This window comes from Palaemon carinicauda, chromosome 6 (assembly GCF_036898095.1).
Source record: "Palaemon carinicauda isolate YSFRI2023 chromosome 6, ASM3689809v2, whole genome shotgun sequence".
NCBI classification, from domain to species: Eukaryota; Metazoa; Arthropoda; class Malacostraca; order Decapoda; family Palaemonidae; genus Palaemon; species Palaemon carinicauda.
Genome location: NC_090730.1, coordinates 12,051,102 through 12,068,601, shown reverse-complemented (window position 1 = coordinate 12,068,601; position 17,500 = coordinate 12,051,102).

The window sequence follows — 17,500 nt, the reverse complement described above, 5'->3', positions numbered from 1 at the left end:
TGGGATCCACTTTTGTCAATCTATTGGAAATAATCAAATAGTGAAAAGTAAGGGTCATCAATTAGCTGTTGAAGAGAGGATTTTGCTGACCATCATTTGCTTTGATCGAAGATACATTTCCAAGGATTTTCTAATTTTTATTTGATGGCACTGATCTTTATTGTTATTACAATCCTAAGGTCTCTCTTAATCGGATAGATCCAATGATGTAAGTCGTACCAATCATCAGTCACAATAGCCCCAAGTAATGGATGGCCATCCAATCATGATCTCACCTTTTAAGGAGATTAGATTTGATTGGGTTCCAAAGGCGGGGATAAACTACATCATTATGATATAATATGATTCGGTTACAATTACCTTCATTCCTGAAAGTCGTCCTTTCCAAAATCGTTTCTGATAAAATAAAGATAAATTTTAGTGATGTTTGACTGGGTAGAGAGAGAGAGAGAGAGAGAGAGAGAGAGAGAGAGAGAGAGAGAGAGAGAGAGAGAGAGAAGGAGAGGCAACTGATAATTGGCTCTTAACAATGGAGGAAATAGAGAAGACAAGATTTTCGTCTACTGACTAATTCAGTAATTTAATTCTTATTAATTTATAGAGATAACAAAGGCTATGAGAGAGAGAGAGAGAGAGAGAGAGAGAGAGAGAGAGAGAGAGAGAGAGATTTGATTAGCGAAATATCCCAGTTTTAATTCGTTGCAGAAAAGAATTTTCGTTGGAAACATTTTCTTTTTGCAATAAGTAGTTTTTCGGTGCTCTTCTGTACCACAGGTTTCAAACGTGTGATCCAAAAAGAGACAAATGAACATTAAATTATAACAGATCTTATGGATATGGTACGAGCGGCAATGGGTTGTTGAGTAAATAGTTGTATGGATATGTAATGAACAGAAAAGCCCGGGTCTCTCTCTCTCTCTCTCTCTCTCTCTCTCTCTCTCTCTCTCTCTCTCTCTCTCCTCTCTCTCTGTAAAGTATATTCAGTATACAGTAAGCTCTGCGTATCAATGAAAGCTTCTCTCGCTTTTTTATCTGGCCATAACTTTTCGTGTTATTTATTGATTCTCTATTTTATTCAAAAAGCACAAACGGTAAAAGGACTTTGTACCAACCACCTTCCTTCTCTCGCTTCCCTCCCTCCCATTTTCTCTCTTCCCCTTTTTCATCCCTCAGACAAAAGAGATTTTTCACACCCACTCTATTTTTGGAAGCGTCATCCTCTCAATGAAAGTTCTCTACCACAACAAAACTTAGTAAGTTCGTCTTTTTCTTTTTAGCATATTTGATCTAAGCAAAGTGCTGTGCAAGCATAAAAAGAGGTACATAACCTAGAAGCACACACAAACTCTCTCTCTCTCTCTCTCTCTCTCTCTCTCTCTCTCTCTCTCTCTCTCTCTCAACTTTCCTTTAGAAAGTTCTATTTCAAATATCAACGTTAATGGCTACAAGTATTCATTATATAAAATCTTTCCTTTTGATATTTTACTCTTTGCCATGAAAGTTGAATTTATCTATCAGATTTGACCTAGTTTATTATTTGAAAAGTTTTTAATATTATTCATTGGGCAGAAAATTATAATAATTTCCCATGTATAACTGTCTCGATATCCCGGGGATGAGAGTGGGGGGTGGGGGGGGGGGGGGGGGGGGGGGTGGGGGGGGGGGGGGGGTGCGCGGATAGATTAAGGGGAGTAATGCAGAGAATGATTTAATGTCATAATTCTTATCATAGCATCAACTGCTACGTCATATCTCTATTGGTTCACAGAATATAACTCTGACCATATACGAATGTCCAAAGAATAAAGACCCTTCTTGAAAGCGAATCTGCATCAATTACTAAAGTTCTGAAGACTCTTGGAGTCTTCCAATGTTTGTGCGAAGACAGCAAAGGAAAATGCTCCATAACGGCAGGAAGAAAAAGAGCCAGAATTCTTCGGCAGTGTTACCCAATTACAGAAGTTTCCAGGATATTGGGCATTCTGGAAAAGTCTGGAATCCAGTTCTGGTTCAAAGGTCAACGAAGACGGTTGCAGTGTTTGGCTGAGTATGATTGTCTATTTATACATAAGGATTATTGATATTATTCTTATTATCGTTTTGATTAAAAACCCTCCCTAGATATAACCACAGTTAGAAAAGAAAAATGTCAATGGCTCAAGGTCTTAAACAAGGAAAACAGCTTAGCGAGGAAAAGAAATGAAGTAAAGAATAAGATGAATGTAAAAATAGAATTTATGAAACAGATATGTAAACTAGGGAGGAAGATTCGTGTTAGCTTGGTTACGTTCTGAAGTTCTAGATTAAGTGATTAAGCTGTTTATCTTTATGGAAAATCGTCCTCTATTTTTGCCAGAGCCACAATGAAACTTCTGAAATAATATGAAGTATCAGTCACTATGAATATGCTAGATTTAAAATTAATTGCATAATCTGTTTTACATTATCTACTTTCTTCCCTGAAGACGTGCATACACAGAGAGAGAGAGAGAGAGAGAGAGAGAGAGAGAGAGAGAGAGAGAGAGAGAGAGAGAGAGAGAGAGAGAGAGAATCTCCACTTTGTTGTGCATAATTTGATGTTGCGATATAAAACGACGAAAAAAAAAAGAAAACAGTTACAGCAAATTCTCTCGAGAAACAAGAAGGATCAATATTATATGGAACGGCAAGGTCCGGTCTAGGTCTCTCAGACTGTAGGTATACCAGACCAAGGTGTAATAAGATATTCCATCTTGTACCAGACCATGTGTGAGGTCTTTCCTCTTCATTCAGGGCGTGAAATGTCTGCGGAGTATATCACACGTTTCTCACTTCCGAGTGTTGGCAAAAACGCTTGTATGATGGCAAAATGGTCGGTTCATTTTGCTATTGTGTGTTCTCACGTGAATTCATGTGTGAATAATTACACATTAATGTACCTTGAAAGGCATTTTCTGTGTATCCTTATGTCTATTAATCTTACAACTAACCGTAGACCTATGCATTGCTCTTCTTGATTCTTGGTAGAATTCCAGCACTGCCCAGTATACGACCTTCATATCACCTCTACACATAATATCAAATAGAAAAAAATAACACACAGTCACAACCCTTTCTCGATGATTGACATTGCAATAAAGCACATATTGCAGAATGGCAACAGTCTTCACCAATGATTGACGTTGTGGTTACACACGTATAACTACACACAATTTTCAGTTCAATACAAAAATTTTGTGAGATATCATGGAAATATTTGTGTTTTTTTAGAGGGATGTCATTTTTCAATCTACTAGGTCCCCCCCCCCTAAAAAAAAAAAAAAAAAAAAACGAAAAAGTAACCGCAGGAGAGACCATTTTATGTCTATTTGAACAATCGTTTATTATTCCCAGAGTTCGTTCAGATGTTTTAGAGTTCTCTTCTGGTTTTGGCTTTGTGATGAACATGTAGGTTACCAACGAAGAGAGGCCGATGGGGCTGGTGGCCTAGCTGTATTAAAACTCAAGAATAATTTGAACAAGGGGGAAAAGTATATATTTCTTATCAGACCTAATCTGCGGTTTATAAAGAAATGCAGTAACTGCTTACAGTTCTCCATGTGCGTATGCATCTTCTTAGTCAAAGGCGTCGATGAAATCACTAGAAAACATAAACGGAGTATACTAATTCAATGGACGAAATAACCTTTCCCAACAGCGTCAAATTTTCCCTTCAGTTTCCTCAGTTTTGTTTTTTGTATCACCCACCTCTGCAGTTACTCGCCTTATCTGCTTTATTTTATTATATCTTTGCTGGCATAATCTAATCTTACTCATATATCATCCTGTGGACGCCTTCTGCTCTTACCCTCGAGTTCTTGGAATTATTTGTACATAGTTGTTGAGGCAACTACCAAGATTTTTTTTTTTTTTTATTATGTTTTTCCTTCTCCCACATCTCCATGACCTCCCGGACAGTGACTAACAGGAGTTAAGATTTAAATCATCTGTTTTTATCACTTTGAGCTTGTACTGCCTCTTGTCTCCTTTTGCATTCTGAAGAAGAAAAAGAAGAAGAAAAAGAGCATGAATATATCGAATAGAACGTATCAAAGTGTGTCAAATAATTGAATGCAAAAGGAAAACGTTATTTAATGCTAAAATCAATAATTGGATCCCCAGGAGATATAACGAGAATATAGAAAATGATAACAGAAGATAATCAAAGAATTAAAGAATAGAACGAGATCAGACTCCTTTAGAGTTTTACATTTTCGGAGGTTTAATGGTTTTATGAATTTGAGAAATTCAAGGAATGGTATATGACGTCCACTTGCACTTTAAGCCAAAGCATAATTCGTCCATAAAAGGATTTCTGGTCAGGAGCAGCAATAAATTTCTCTGGGGGAATATAATGTTATGCAAATTTCAAGGAAAACATTGGTCGTAAATAAAGTATTTTGCAGCGTTAAATGACCTTGACCCCAAAGAGAAAATCCTGAAACGGACAAATCTCTCACCATTTAGGTTTTTAGAAATTAATTAAAGTTTAAAAGAAAAAAAGTTGAAAAACTCTGACTTGATGGCCACGGACCTTTCTTAGCAATAAATGTCTTCCTAAAACCATTCCTTACACACTGCTCCAGATATCATTAAATCTTCGGAAAGTTCGTAAGGATATAAGAGCTTTGATAGAGGAACTGCTATTCAATATATCCTTAATGAATGCAACCATTTTCAAGTAGGTTACATATATGAACCTATGAAATATATCATTGGGTCCCATTTCAATAGATTTTTTTTTCTTTTTTACTGATAACGGATTTGGCAATAAATATATGTAACGGCATATATTACCGTAATGGAAATGTGTGAAATTATCAAATTTAAAATATTGCGGTCCTATAATGGTTTTGAGATTAAATCTCTCTCTCTCTCTCTCTCTCTCTCTCTCTCTCTCTCTCTCTCTCTCTCTCTCTCTCTCTCATAAACAACTTTTCTTGGCTATCAATGATTTGGAAAATAAACATTTCACATGATAAAATTGTTTAATGAAATACTTGAAACAAAAACAGCAACAACAATATTTGTTACATAATAGATGCATCGCTCCCCACTTCTTATTAGTAACAGATCACACACAATTGCAGACAGTGAGCCTCTTTTTAATAATATCGTCAAAACAACATTGTTTTTGTTTAATAAAGGGAAACCTGATACTACATCTAGAAAGGACTACTTCACACTCCCAAGGAAACAATCATCCCTTCCTCTCTTGGTAGAAACAATCATACCTTATACCTCCCCAAAAGGTGAGGAAATCCCGGAGGAAAAAGGAAAACATCAATCCTCTTTTATCATCTGTGAAATAAAGAGGAAATCTCAATCGAATATCTCCATGAAGGGAATGATGTTATTAAATCTGGACAGTATATTTTCCCAGGTCACTTCTACAATGTTTAATTACGGGCTAACTCACAATGACGTCTTAAGCACAGCAGTCATTCATGGCATAGTTCCACTCATACATCATACACGATCGTATGTTTACCCAAACACACACATATATATATATATATATATATATATATATATATATATATATATATATATATATATATATATATATACACACACATACATATATATATATATATATATATATATATATATATATATATATATATATACATATATATATATATATATATATATATATATATATATACATATATATATATATATATACATATATATATACATATACATATATATATATATACTATATATATATATATATATATATATATATATATATATATATATATATGTATATATATATATATATATATATATATATATATATATATATATATATATATATGTGTGTGTGTGTGTGTGTGTGTCTGTGTGTGTATTTGCTGAATAACATGATTAATCTTTTGTTTTCTTTTCAGATTGGGGCTGGTGTCTGTCTTTTTATATCAGTAGATTGTATGATTAATAAAAGAGTAAGTAAATAATTAACGAAGCAGAGAGAGTTTTAACTAACAACGAACTTCCTATGAAAAACAGTAGGATTTTTATCTTGGATTCAACTTTCAAGGAGTTTAATGTTATTGGAATCTCTCTCTCTCTCTCTCTCTCTCTCTCTCTCTCTCTCTCTCTCTCTCTCTCTCTCTCTCTCTAACCCCGTGCAGTTTCTTTTCAAAATTCAAGGTGTTTTGAGATGCACAATTTCGAACTGTCCTCAAAACTCTAATAAACATTAATAGTCTTGCAGAGAAACTTGGACTAAAACATTACTCAAAAGTTAATTGTCTCAACACCTGATACTTTGTTAACGACGGAGGCTACTTGATATAATCATCAACGTCCAGTCATCTTTTGCAAAAATCGTCTGCAAGTGAGACCGAAAAAGGTATTTGCACAAAAACACAAGAGATATCATCACCTCACTCCAGAATGGATTCCAACTCTAATAGAATTCGAGTTCGTATCTTCGTTGGGGTTCATTCTTTTGATTGATGTTGATTTTGTTTTTATTGTTGTACCCACATCACAATTAAAAAGATACAACAGTATTAAGACTGTGGAAACAGTGAGTACCGAATGTCACCGATAAGGAACTCGGGCTAGACAACGGGGAATCTCAATTTTCATTACCTTAACACTATTATTAGTAGAGTACTTATTGAATATATCAACCATATGAACATACAATATACTTTCTGATACAAATATTACTCATTTTATCACAAGGATTTTTTCTGTTAATATGAATATATTTCTCGTTTCTTTGCCAAATGCGAATCTGGATGTACAAGCTTATAATTATCTGTATTCTTTTTTGAATTTTAAACTATGACATTTCAGTCGCTTTCACAGAAATATTTGTAGCGTTTTGCTTGATATAACGAACCTGTGCTTTTATTCCTATCTCCACAAAATCCTTCCTTGTTTGTTCGTTGCGTTTTTTATTCCAGATATCAAATTGATTTCCCAACCAAGAGAATAATCTCCAAAACCTGTTTACCTGATTTCACCAGTGATAACCGTTTCCCTGAAAATTATCTTGTTTCTTTTCGCAAACAAGTAATTTTTCCCTCGTCTTATTTATCAGAATTAGCATATCAATAAATAGTGAGCCTCTGCCACACACAGGTAACCCAAACCCCTTCAATATTCTTCCCAGAAATCCGTGATCAAATTTATTCTGCTTTTCAGTAGTGGTGATTAAGATGTAACTTTTCAATAGAAGTTTTGTGAACGAGATCAGAATGAAAGCAGATCTTTTGAAGTGACTGAATGTGAAGTAGAAAGGAATGAGCGTCAGTCAGTCAGTCAGTAAATCAGTCAGTCAATCAGTCAGTAAAGGAAATGTGTTCATAAGGTCTTCCGAGAGATGAGATGTGCTCTGCTGCCTGACCTTTATCGGTTTTGGATGATAAAGATCCTGATGCCAATATTTAAAAGGGATTAAAGAAGGGTTGGTCCCTTCAATTTTGCAAGTGGACCCAGTTGGGGTAATATTTTTTTTTTCCTTTCAAAAATAACTCGAAGTGACAAGGTTAATATTACTTGAGTTGTATAAGTTAATGAGGTGCAATAATTATGTCAGTGAAAAAAGTTATGGTACTTTATAAGTATTTAGCTCCTAAAATTAGTACTTTAGTAATAGTGAAGGAATAAAATGCTTCATTATTAGTTAATATTAAAATTCAGATGTTTTATTAGTTTGTTGTTGTGATAACTCTCATATAGTGAATCTAATCAGATCTCTTTTTGATGTTAAACATCAATCACAGAGAGAGAGAGAGAGAGGGGGGTAAATAATTTTTCTCTATCTTATTCTGACGTTTGTTCTTTAGACTTGCTATTCTAATATGAGGATTATATGAAAACAATTTCTAAAAGATTCGTTTCCCAAATCAACGAAGAACAAACTAAAGACGGATGAATCAGCCTAAGGACTGTTGAAGGATATTTGGAATGGTTATGGAATTCTAATTTTTCCTTTAGGGAAGTTCTCTCTCTCTCTCTCTCTCTCTCTCTCTCTCTCTCTCTCTCTCTCTCTCTCTCTCTCTCTCTCTCTCTCTCTCTAAGAGTCGTCTAAAATATCCGGAATCCACCTAAAGAACAGAATCCCATCAGTAGAGAATATTTTCCATATGCAAAATTCGAGAGATGAAATATGTGAATGGAAATGAATGGAAGATGTAAAAAGATGAGTAAAGCAAAAGCGACTCTAAAAAGGTACAAATGCGAGAGGGAAAGACCAGAAAGGTCTGATCCAAGGTTCTGCTTATGATTATCTGCTTCAGTTTTTTAATATTCATTATTTGATTGTTTGAATTTTATTTCCTGAAATGGAAGGGAAATTTTCACTCTCAATGCTAAAAACATCCTGAGGTGCAGAGATAATTCTGATTTTGAAAGTAGTATGATATAGAATAGCTTATTTCTATGTGAGAAACATGTCTAAAATTTTCTTTTCAGAATTTCTATGTGAAATAAGTAATTCTCGTTATTGTCAAGTATGAAGAAAGTGAAAAAATTCTTTTTCGTTAATGCTTCACTAATGAAAAGCAAAAGACTTTTTATTGTTTCTTGTTGTTTGCTCTCTTTATTTTGGAATAAAAAGATTCAGTAGACTTCTAACGCTATTCCTTCAACATTTTTCCTTATCTTTTCTCTATAGGAAGTAATTTGAAAACGATACCGAACAGAACTTAATAAATAAATTTAATATTTTAGTATGATTTTTATCAACAGATTACAATGAACCTTTCAATTCCGTCCAATAAGTATTTAGAGACAAAATAGTCTCAACTTCAAGCGCTAAATTTCTTCCTTTTCTCTCTGCTGGGAACTTTGTTCGAATGTTTGCTTAACAAACCTTAATTATCTTATTCAGTTTTTTTTTTTTTATCTTCAAAAACCAAAGGAATTCCTTTTCCAGCGAACTTTTAATTTTCCGAACGCAGAGACTGCCCCCCCCCCCCCTCAACACCTCTTTCTCTTATCGACTGACTCGGCTGTTTTATACAAGATTCAACTTTTCTGTTTTAGAAAGAAATCTTTAAAACCAAAGGAATTCCTTTTCCAGCGAACTTTTAATTTTCCGAACGCAGAGACTGCCCCCCCCCCCCCCTCCCTCAACACCTCTTTCTCTTACCGACTGACTCAGCTGTTTTTATACAAGATTCAACTTTTCTGTTTTAGAAAGAAATCTTTATGACTCATTATCTTCTCATTACTTGTGAATCTTCATTTCCTTTTCATCTTCCTTTCCACCGAAATAGAATATCGTCATTCCCTTCTCTAGATCAACGTTAAACGAGGTCAAATCAATAGATTGTTTTGCAGGACGCAATCAAGTCACCTCATTAAGGTTTAGCCTTTTTATGTAGTTATTGGATTTATCTTCTATATCTCGAATGAGGTCACTGTTATCCTAGCACAATCTGTCACAAGAATTGAAATAACTGACCCAATCTTATTCTAAAAGGCATTTCTGTATCTGACTGCAGGTCGACTGTTGCAGATCACAACGAGGGTGCAGAAGAAGGGCACTGGTCCTACAGCCTCACTCCCTGGAGGAGGAACACCTTCGAGAGAAGCTTCTTCAAGAAGGAAGTGAAAAATATTTTAACATTTTATACCTGATTAGAGTTCTCTTGCTTACACTCAGGAACACTATTCTATCTGTTTCCGTTATTTCCTTTTTTTCACACGGTTATCTTCCCTTTTGCAACCCTTATAGGGTCCATAGCATCCTGCTTTTCCAACTAGGGTGGTAGCTGAGCTAATAATAATAATAATAATAATAATAATAATAATAATAATAATGCATTTCAACGTTCGTATTCAGGCCATATGAATACTAGATCTATTTTTGTTATAAGAAATAATATTGAATAAGTTTGATAAACATAAGTATTGATTTGAACCTTAAATGACCCTGATAAACACAGACAGAAATCGAGTCTGATATTCCCAAAGGAACAGATTCCTGGACCCAAATTATCATGGGGATAAATTACCCCGAAAATGAAGGATTTGGAAAGCACATTAATATCAGTTTTACTCTGCATAATATTACACTTCCACTTGAGTTACGGGATCCACGTATAGATTATACCTCCCCTCGAGCACATGTTGTTATCTCAGAAGGGTTTCCGAAGCTCTTTAGACCTTACTATTAGGAAGCTTATTTTAAGTTTATCTTTTTCAACTGAAGCCTTTGGTGTTTGCCACTCGGGGGTTCGAGTCCTGCTCAGTCTTGTTAGCGCCATTAGTGTCTGCAGCCTTACCATCCTTGTGAGCAGTTAGGGGGTTTGGGGGAGCCTCTAGGTCGACCTGCTGAGTCATCAGCAGCCATTGCCTGGCCCTCTCTGGTCTTAGCTTGAGTGGAGAGGGGGCTTGGTCGCTCATCATATGATATATTGTCAGTCTCTAGAGCTTTGTTCTGCTTGATAGGGCAATGTCACTGTCACTTGAAGATATCTATACAGCAAGTACAGCAATCCTAAACCTACATAATGATAGTGATTCAATTCCGCCTGAGAAAGGAGTTAGACAAGAAGACCCCATCTCTTCTAAATCATTCACAGCATGTCTAGAAGAAGTTTTTAAGATTTTAGATTGGGAAAATGTACAAATTAATATTAATGGGGAACACCTTAACAACTTGAGATTTGCAGATGGCATAGTTGTATTTGGTGAATCATAGGAGGATTTACAAGAGAAGATAGAAGATTTGAATAGAAAAAGCAGAAATGTAGGCCTGAAAATGAATGAGTAAAAATTAATGTACAATTAAAATGCAGATAGACGTCAAATATGAGTTATAGACGAGCCTCTAGAGATTGTTAATGAATATCCAATACGTACTTAGGACAGACCGTGTTTCCCCAGGAAACGACACCTAAATTAAAAGGATAAGCATGGGATGGAGAGCATTTGATAAACAAAATTAAATTATGAAATGTTAGATGCATCTTTCTCCTAAAATGAAAGTATTTAATCAGATTGTGCTACCAGTTTTAACTTATGCATCAGAAACTTGAAGCCTTACTGAAGCCTTAGAACATAAGCTAGTTACAACTCAAAGAGCTATTGAAAAAATAATAATGGGGATAACAATAAGCGATAAAAAAAGAGCAACATAGATACGAGAGTAAACAAAAGTACAAGATATTATATCAACGTGATAGAAAAAGAAATGGACGTAGGCAGGACATGTAATGAGAATAACAGACAATGGATGGACATTAAGGAAAACAGAATGGATCCCTAGAGATTGCAAAAGTAGCAAAGGAAGGAAGAAAAGACGATGGATTAACGAACTAAGAAAGTTTGCAAGTGTGGACAGGCATAAAAAGACCATAAAGAGATGCGAGCGGAAAGACAAGTCTGAGGCTTTTGTTCTCCAGTGAACTAGTGAGAGCTGATATATATATATATATATATATATATATATATATATATATATATATATATATATATATATATATATATATATATATATTCTAGACATTATGATATCTATAATTATATTCATGTATCTTAAGATCTATGCAAGTGTATGCATACATAACTCGATTTAGATTTTAAGAAAATACAAATGAATATGTCGAGGTAAAAATGTGCAAATGTACATATGTGTATCAGATGCCTCAATGAAATTATGTTTAACATTTCTTAGTAAACTGATGCCTCAGTATAGAAGTGATTCATTAGCGTAGTTCCACGTTGTTGTACTTTGTCAGTAAAGTTGTGCCTTAGTACTATCGACCTGTCTCATTATTGCAGTGTCTTAGTAGAAAAATTACACCATTAAAACAGTCTCATACAAAAATATTTCGGTATACTGGTGCCTCAGTACGGAGGGGTCTTAGTACGCTGATTGTACTAATTTAGTAACTATATTGATGTCTCTGTATGTTAATATCTGTAGGAAGAAGCAACTGCAGTTACGTCCATTTGATTACTTTACTGTTGTTATCCAACGGTTTTCTTTTTCTCTATTGAATAACCAATCGTTCTTCATTCCTCTTCCATCTTACTGCTGACATTCCTACAACTTATTCTTCAGAGACAAATTACAGGTTTTCCTGCATTCAGTGCTGAACGGCCAACCCAGTGACTGACTGGTCTGGGCTATGAGGTCCAAACACAAATAAAGTCAAACTAGATAAATGCAACGCAGAGGAAATCTCAGGTAAAAGAAACTTTGAATAACAAACATGTACATTTTGAGGAATGTTTCGACCCCAAAGTGTGATTGGCATTTCTCGTAACTTTATGTTATGCAAATCCATTTTGCTGTGCAACTCATGAGGATTCCCAAATAGTTTTATCCAAGTAATTAATGAGGTGAAAATTCAATATTGTTGCAAATGCAAGGATTAATATTGCAATTTTTCAGACACGAAAACTTGAGTTACTTACTACCATTTCACGCAACAGCAATTTTGAATAAAAGTTTTGGTTAACTTGACGGAACACACACACATACACACACACACGTGTATATATATATATATATATATATATATATATATATATATATATATATATATATATATATATATATATATATATATATATATATATATATATATATATATATATATATATATATATATATATATATATATATATATATCGAGAGAGAGAGAGAGAGAGAGAGAGAGAGAGAGAGAGAGAGAGAGAGAGAGAGAGAGAGAGAAAATATATATTTAATAGAACTATTTTCAACCATGAGTAAAAGATTGAGACTAATCTTTTTCAAATGTGAGAAGTGATAATATACAATTATATTTTGTTAATACTAAAAAGATAAACAGTCCAGAGTTCTTTCTATTACTGGAAGCCTCAGTTAATCTTCTTACATTAAAAAGGGAAAAGAAGCCACAATCAACTACAAAAAAAATCAATATTTTCAATCTGGAAAATAAATCGTAAACGGACGAAAGTATAACTCCAACTAATATAGGAATATACCGGTAAATACCAACTTCAATTTTGCTCAATTTGTACAAAAAGTTGTGTATGGCAATGAACCTGTAACAACTCGGCTATGAATGCCAAATGTAAGTGATTAGCGTCAATTCCACAGAAACAAATGAATAGTAATTTTGTGCATGGCTGGACAGATGTTATCTATATTTGGACAATTTAATTTGATCAATCAAAAAATTAGTTTTACATTGAAATTCCATGAAATTAAAATTAATGTTGCGATTATTATAAAAAAAAAGATGTACATATCCAGCTCCCTTTTGGGATTTTGAAAATCATTTCCAGCTGATTTAAAGCCTTGAAACATTCCTTTACAGGTAGTAGGTAGGCCAAGGCACCAGCCACCCATTGAGATACTACCACTAGAGAGTTACGGGGTCCTTTGACTGGCCAGAAAGTATTACATTGGGTCCTTCTCTCTGGTTACGGTTCATTTTCCCCTTGCCTACTCATACACTGAATAGTCTGGCCTATTCTTTACAGATTCTACTCTGTCCTCGTACACCTGACAACACTAAAATTATCAAACAATTCTTCTTCATCCAAGGGGTTACCACACTGTAATTGTTCAGTGGCAACTTTTCTCTTGATAAGGGTAGAAGAGACTCTTTGGCTATGGTAAGCAGCTCTTCTAGGAGAAGGATACTCCTAAATCAAACCATTGTTCTCTAGTCTTGGGTAGCGCCATAGCCTCTGTACCATGGTCTTCCACTGTCTTGGGTTAGAGTTCTCTTCCTTGATGATACACTCGGGCACACTGTTCAGTCTTGTCAGTCTTCCTCTTGTTTTGTTCAGGTTTTTATAGTTTATTTATAGGAGATATTTATTTTAATGTTATTACTCTTAAAGATTTAATTTTTCCTTGTTTCCTTTCCTCATTGGTTTACTTTCCCTGTTGGGGCCCTAGGGCTTATAGCATCCTGCTTTTCCAACTAGGGTTGTAGCTTAGCAAGAAAAATAATAATAATAATAATAATAATAATAATAATAATAATAATAATAATAATAATAATAATAATGATTGAAATATAACATAGTTTTATAACTATATTTGGTGCAGTGTTGTCATATACTCCTCTGGTAATATAGAGATTGGGATGAACATAGCTCTCTAAATCTTACATGGCACTGCTACTTAAGTGTTACTGAAAGCAGTATTTCTCCAGCCCTCAGATTCTGACAGCAATGGAAACAGAAAGGACAGATACATTGATTTTCTGTTATAAGGACAATTTAGGGTCTTATTTACCTGTTGGAAACATTCCTGCCTGGGCGGTTTGGAGGATCCTATAAATCTGCCCGCGAGTCATCAGCAGCCATTGCCTGGCCATCCTGATCCTAGGCGTTGATAACATGCATATAAGGTCAATTTATAGGGTATTGTACTGCTAGGGAATTGTCACAGTCCCTTGCCAATGCCATTCATGAGTAACATTTAAACCTACCAATCAATCATTTACTTCATGGATTATTTGAGGATCGCATTGTTTGGCTGGGTACAGGAATCCCAAAATTCTATCAGAGATTAATGGAATTAATTTTGATTTTCCTCAAGGTGCAGAAAGCTTAAGGAAAATTGCTAAAGGGAAGAAATAAATTTTATTTTACTCTTGTGAGCAATTTATTTCTAAGAATCTTACTCCAATATTGAACATAACAAATCCCTTAAAATGTATTTCTAAAAGAACAGTGGGGAAATAGAATAAAAAAGATAAACTTTTCTTTCAAAACCTCCAATTTATCATGGAACTACATCACAAGAAACAATGGTGAATTCTAACTTAGTAAACGCTCTACGAAACCAATACTGTTCAAGAGATGCAGCAGATCTTAAGGGAAACATTATACTGACACTCGGCGCTTCTTACAGCTGCATAACAACTACTCAAACGACCAATCAAAGAAGGAAATTGTTCAGTGGGTGAGTGTTTGAGCCATCTATATCCCAAATGGTTCATCTGGAAAGGAATATTACTTTCCGATAGGTTGTGAAGATTAAGTGGAAGCAATGCTGATACAAATGGATTCAAGGAGAGTCTCTTTATGTGACTGTTCAGTTCCTATCATCCATTCCAGTACGAATAAGTGATAGTAATTCAGAGAAAACCATGGTTAGGTCTCAGGGAAAGGAAACTTAATAGATGAGTATATTGTTTAATTGAAGGTGGTTTTAATTTGTTTCCCCTGGTTGCATTCTGTTGGCACCTTTGGTCATTATAAAATGGTTCTTCTTGCTTCACGACAAGGACAAAAAACACAAACACTCAAACTCATAGTGAGAGAGAGAGAGAGAGAGAGAGAGAGAGAGAGAGAGAGAGAGAGAGAGAGAGAGAGAGAGAGAGAGAGAGAGAGAGAGGACATACGATCTTCTTTGAAAGCTTATTTCTAGATAGGCGTTTTTTTTCAAGGTGAGAAAGAGAGTTTTTATGAAAGACAAATATTAACTTTTAAGAGAAATTGTTCTATCACTCGAGGGAAAGTTTTCAGTTTAACAGAAAAGAATAACTTTTTTTTCATTCAATATCACTGCAAAACGAGTAAAAACAATTGGTTGGAGTATGGCAGGGTATAAACAATAGTACAGATAAGTTTGAAATCGAAAGAATCCTATGAAAATAGGTCCAATAAGAATTTCTTCACCGGTACAATTCAGTTAAATGCGAAAAAAAGAAAAATCATTATAATCCGTTTTATTTTACAAGGTTCGTTGAGCCCCTACAAATAAAAAGCAAGAATCGTAAAAAGAAGCAATGCTATGAACAAATAAGTTTCTCCTTAATCTCCTTCTCTCCTTGTCACTCTTTTCTTCTAAATCAACTCAAAGGGAAATGTTTGGTTCAAGTCTTCCAATTTATCTACTACTAAATGAAAAGGAAACTGGGCTTTGATACGACGTAATTTCAAGATAGTTTCATAATCACAAAAAGCTTTTACGCTTTGAACCCTTTAGTTTGTATAAAATATCTAAACAAATAATTTAGAAAAAAACATGAATGATTTAAGAAGACTAAACTTAAAGATAATCTAATCAAATTTTCCTTCTAAAATCAAAGGTCAAATCCACATTTCTATATTCAATATGGAAGGATTATCGTGGCCTACTGACTGATCTATTGCGACTACAGTTGTCCGGGAGATGTTTTAGCAAATAGGATATAAGAAAGGACGCATGCTTCATTAATACTAATTACTTTTTTTTTTTTTTTTTTTTTTTTTTTTTTGTTGGGGAGCGGGTATGTTGTTACCTTATGTTATGTTGTTTCTATATAGGTTCATGCATCTTCTCCTATAACTACAATCTCTTATGATCAAACTAATATCTAAGTTCCTTGATCACATGAATGGAATAAAAAATCTTCCATTTTACCAGACCACATAACTTTTTATCTTATTAGAAATAAATGATGTCTGTAAAATAATTTTTCATTACATTCAGAATAAATATAATATATATTATGTCTTTTTGAGTAGACATTCTGATAGATACTTGAAAATCATCATTACTCGTCTGATATTTTCATCTGATTCATTCATTCATTAATGATAAGAGATCAAAATAGATCCTCATTTGAAGATATAAATTATTTGAATGCAAACTGGCCATAAGGGATCAACGTCAAATATTCATCCACAAATATTGAATTTCTTGATTCATGATTCACACTCTCTAATTATCTAAACCTTTGATGCATAAATCCTTTTTATATTTTCTCTGAAGTTAAATTATCTCTCGCGTCAATAAATTTAAAATGCCTTTAGTGTCAAATGATGCAGTTAAAAGCCATTAGATCTCGACATACTTTTATTGATATTGGAGAATGAGCCATTTCTCTTTTCTTTTCAGTATTTCGTAAATAAGTCGTAAATGAAGCAAAGAGACTTTTGAGTAACCTTATTTCGATATAATTTTTCGTATTTGGGAAACATTTTTTAACTATTTCAGAAATTATTTCTTATGTTGGGAAGGGGTGGCTCTAGAAAGCATCAGGTATCCGTTTTCTGTCCATCCTATTTGCACGAAGAGTGAGATTGCGAACCACATTGACCTTTTCCATTGTCATCATTTCCTCAATCAAATTGATCCATCTTCAGAGGTTATTTATATTTATCTCTATCATCAATATGATATTTTTTATGGAATTTCCAAAGGGATTGACCTCATGATAACTATTTGCTTTTGCTTCTTTTGTGTGCGATCCGACGAAAATCTCTCACCATCGCCAATCCGACTTGGCCAGCGCGGTGATGAAAACTGGCCAAATCCTATCCAGGATTGACATATATGAGGCCTTTTTCCTACAGTGGACTATAACACGACACCATTAGTTGCTATTGGAGTAACCAAAAGGAACATGAACCGTAACCAGAGAGGGATCCAATGTAGTAAAATCTGGCCAGTTAAAGGTCCCAATAACTCTCATTGGTGGTATCTCACGGTGGCAGGTGCCTTGGGGCAACTAATTAACTATATGATTTATGAAACTGGATTCCTTTTAAATCAATAATTAATTTG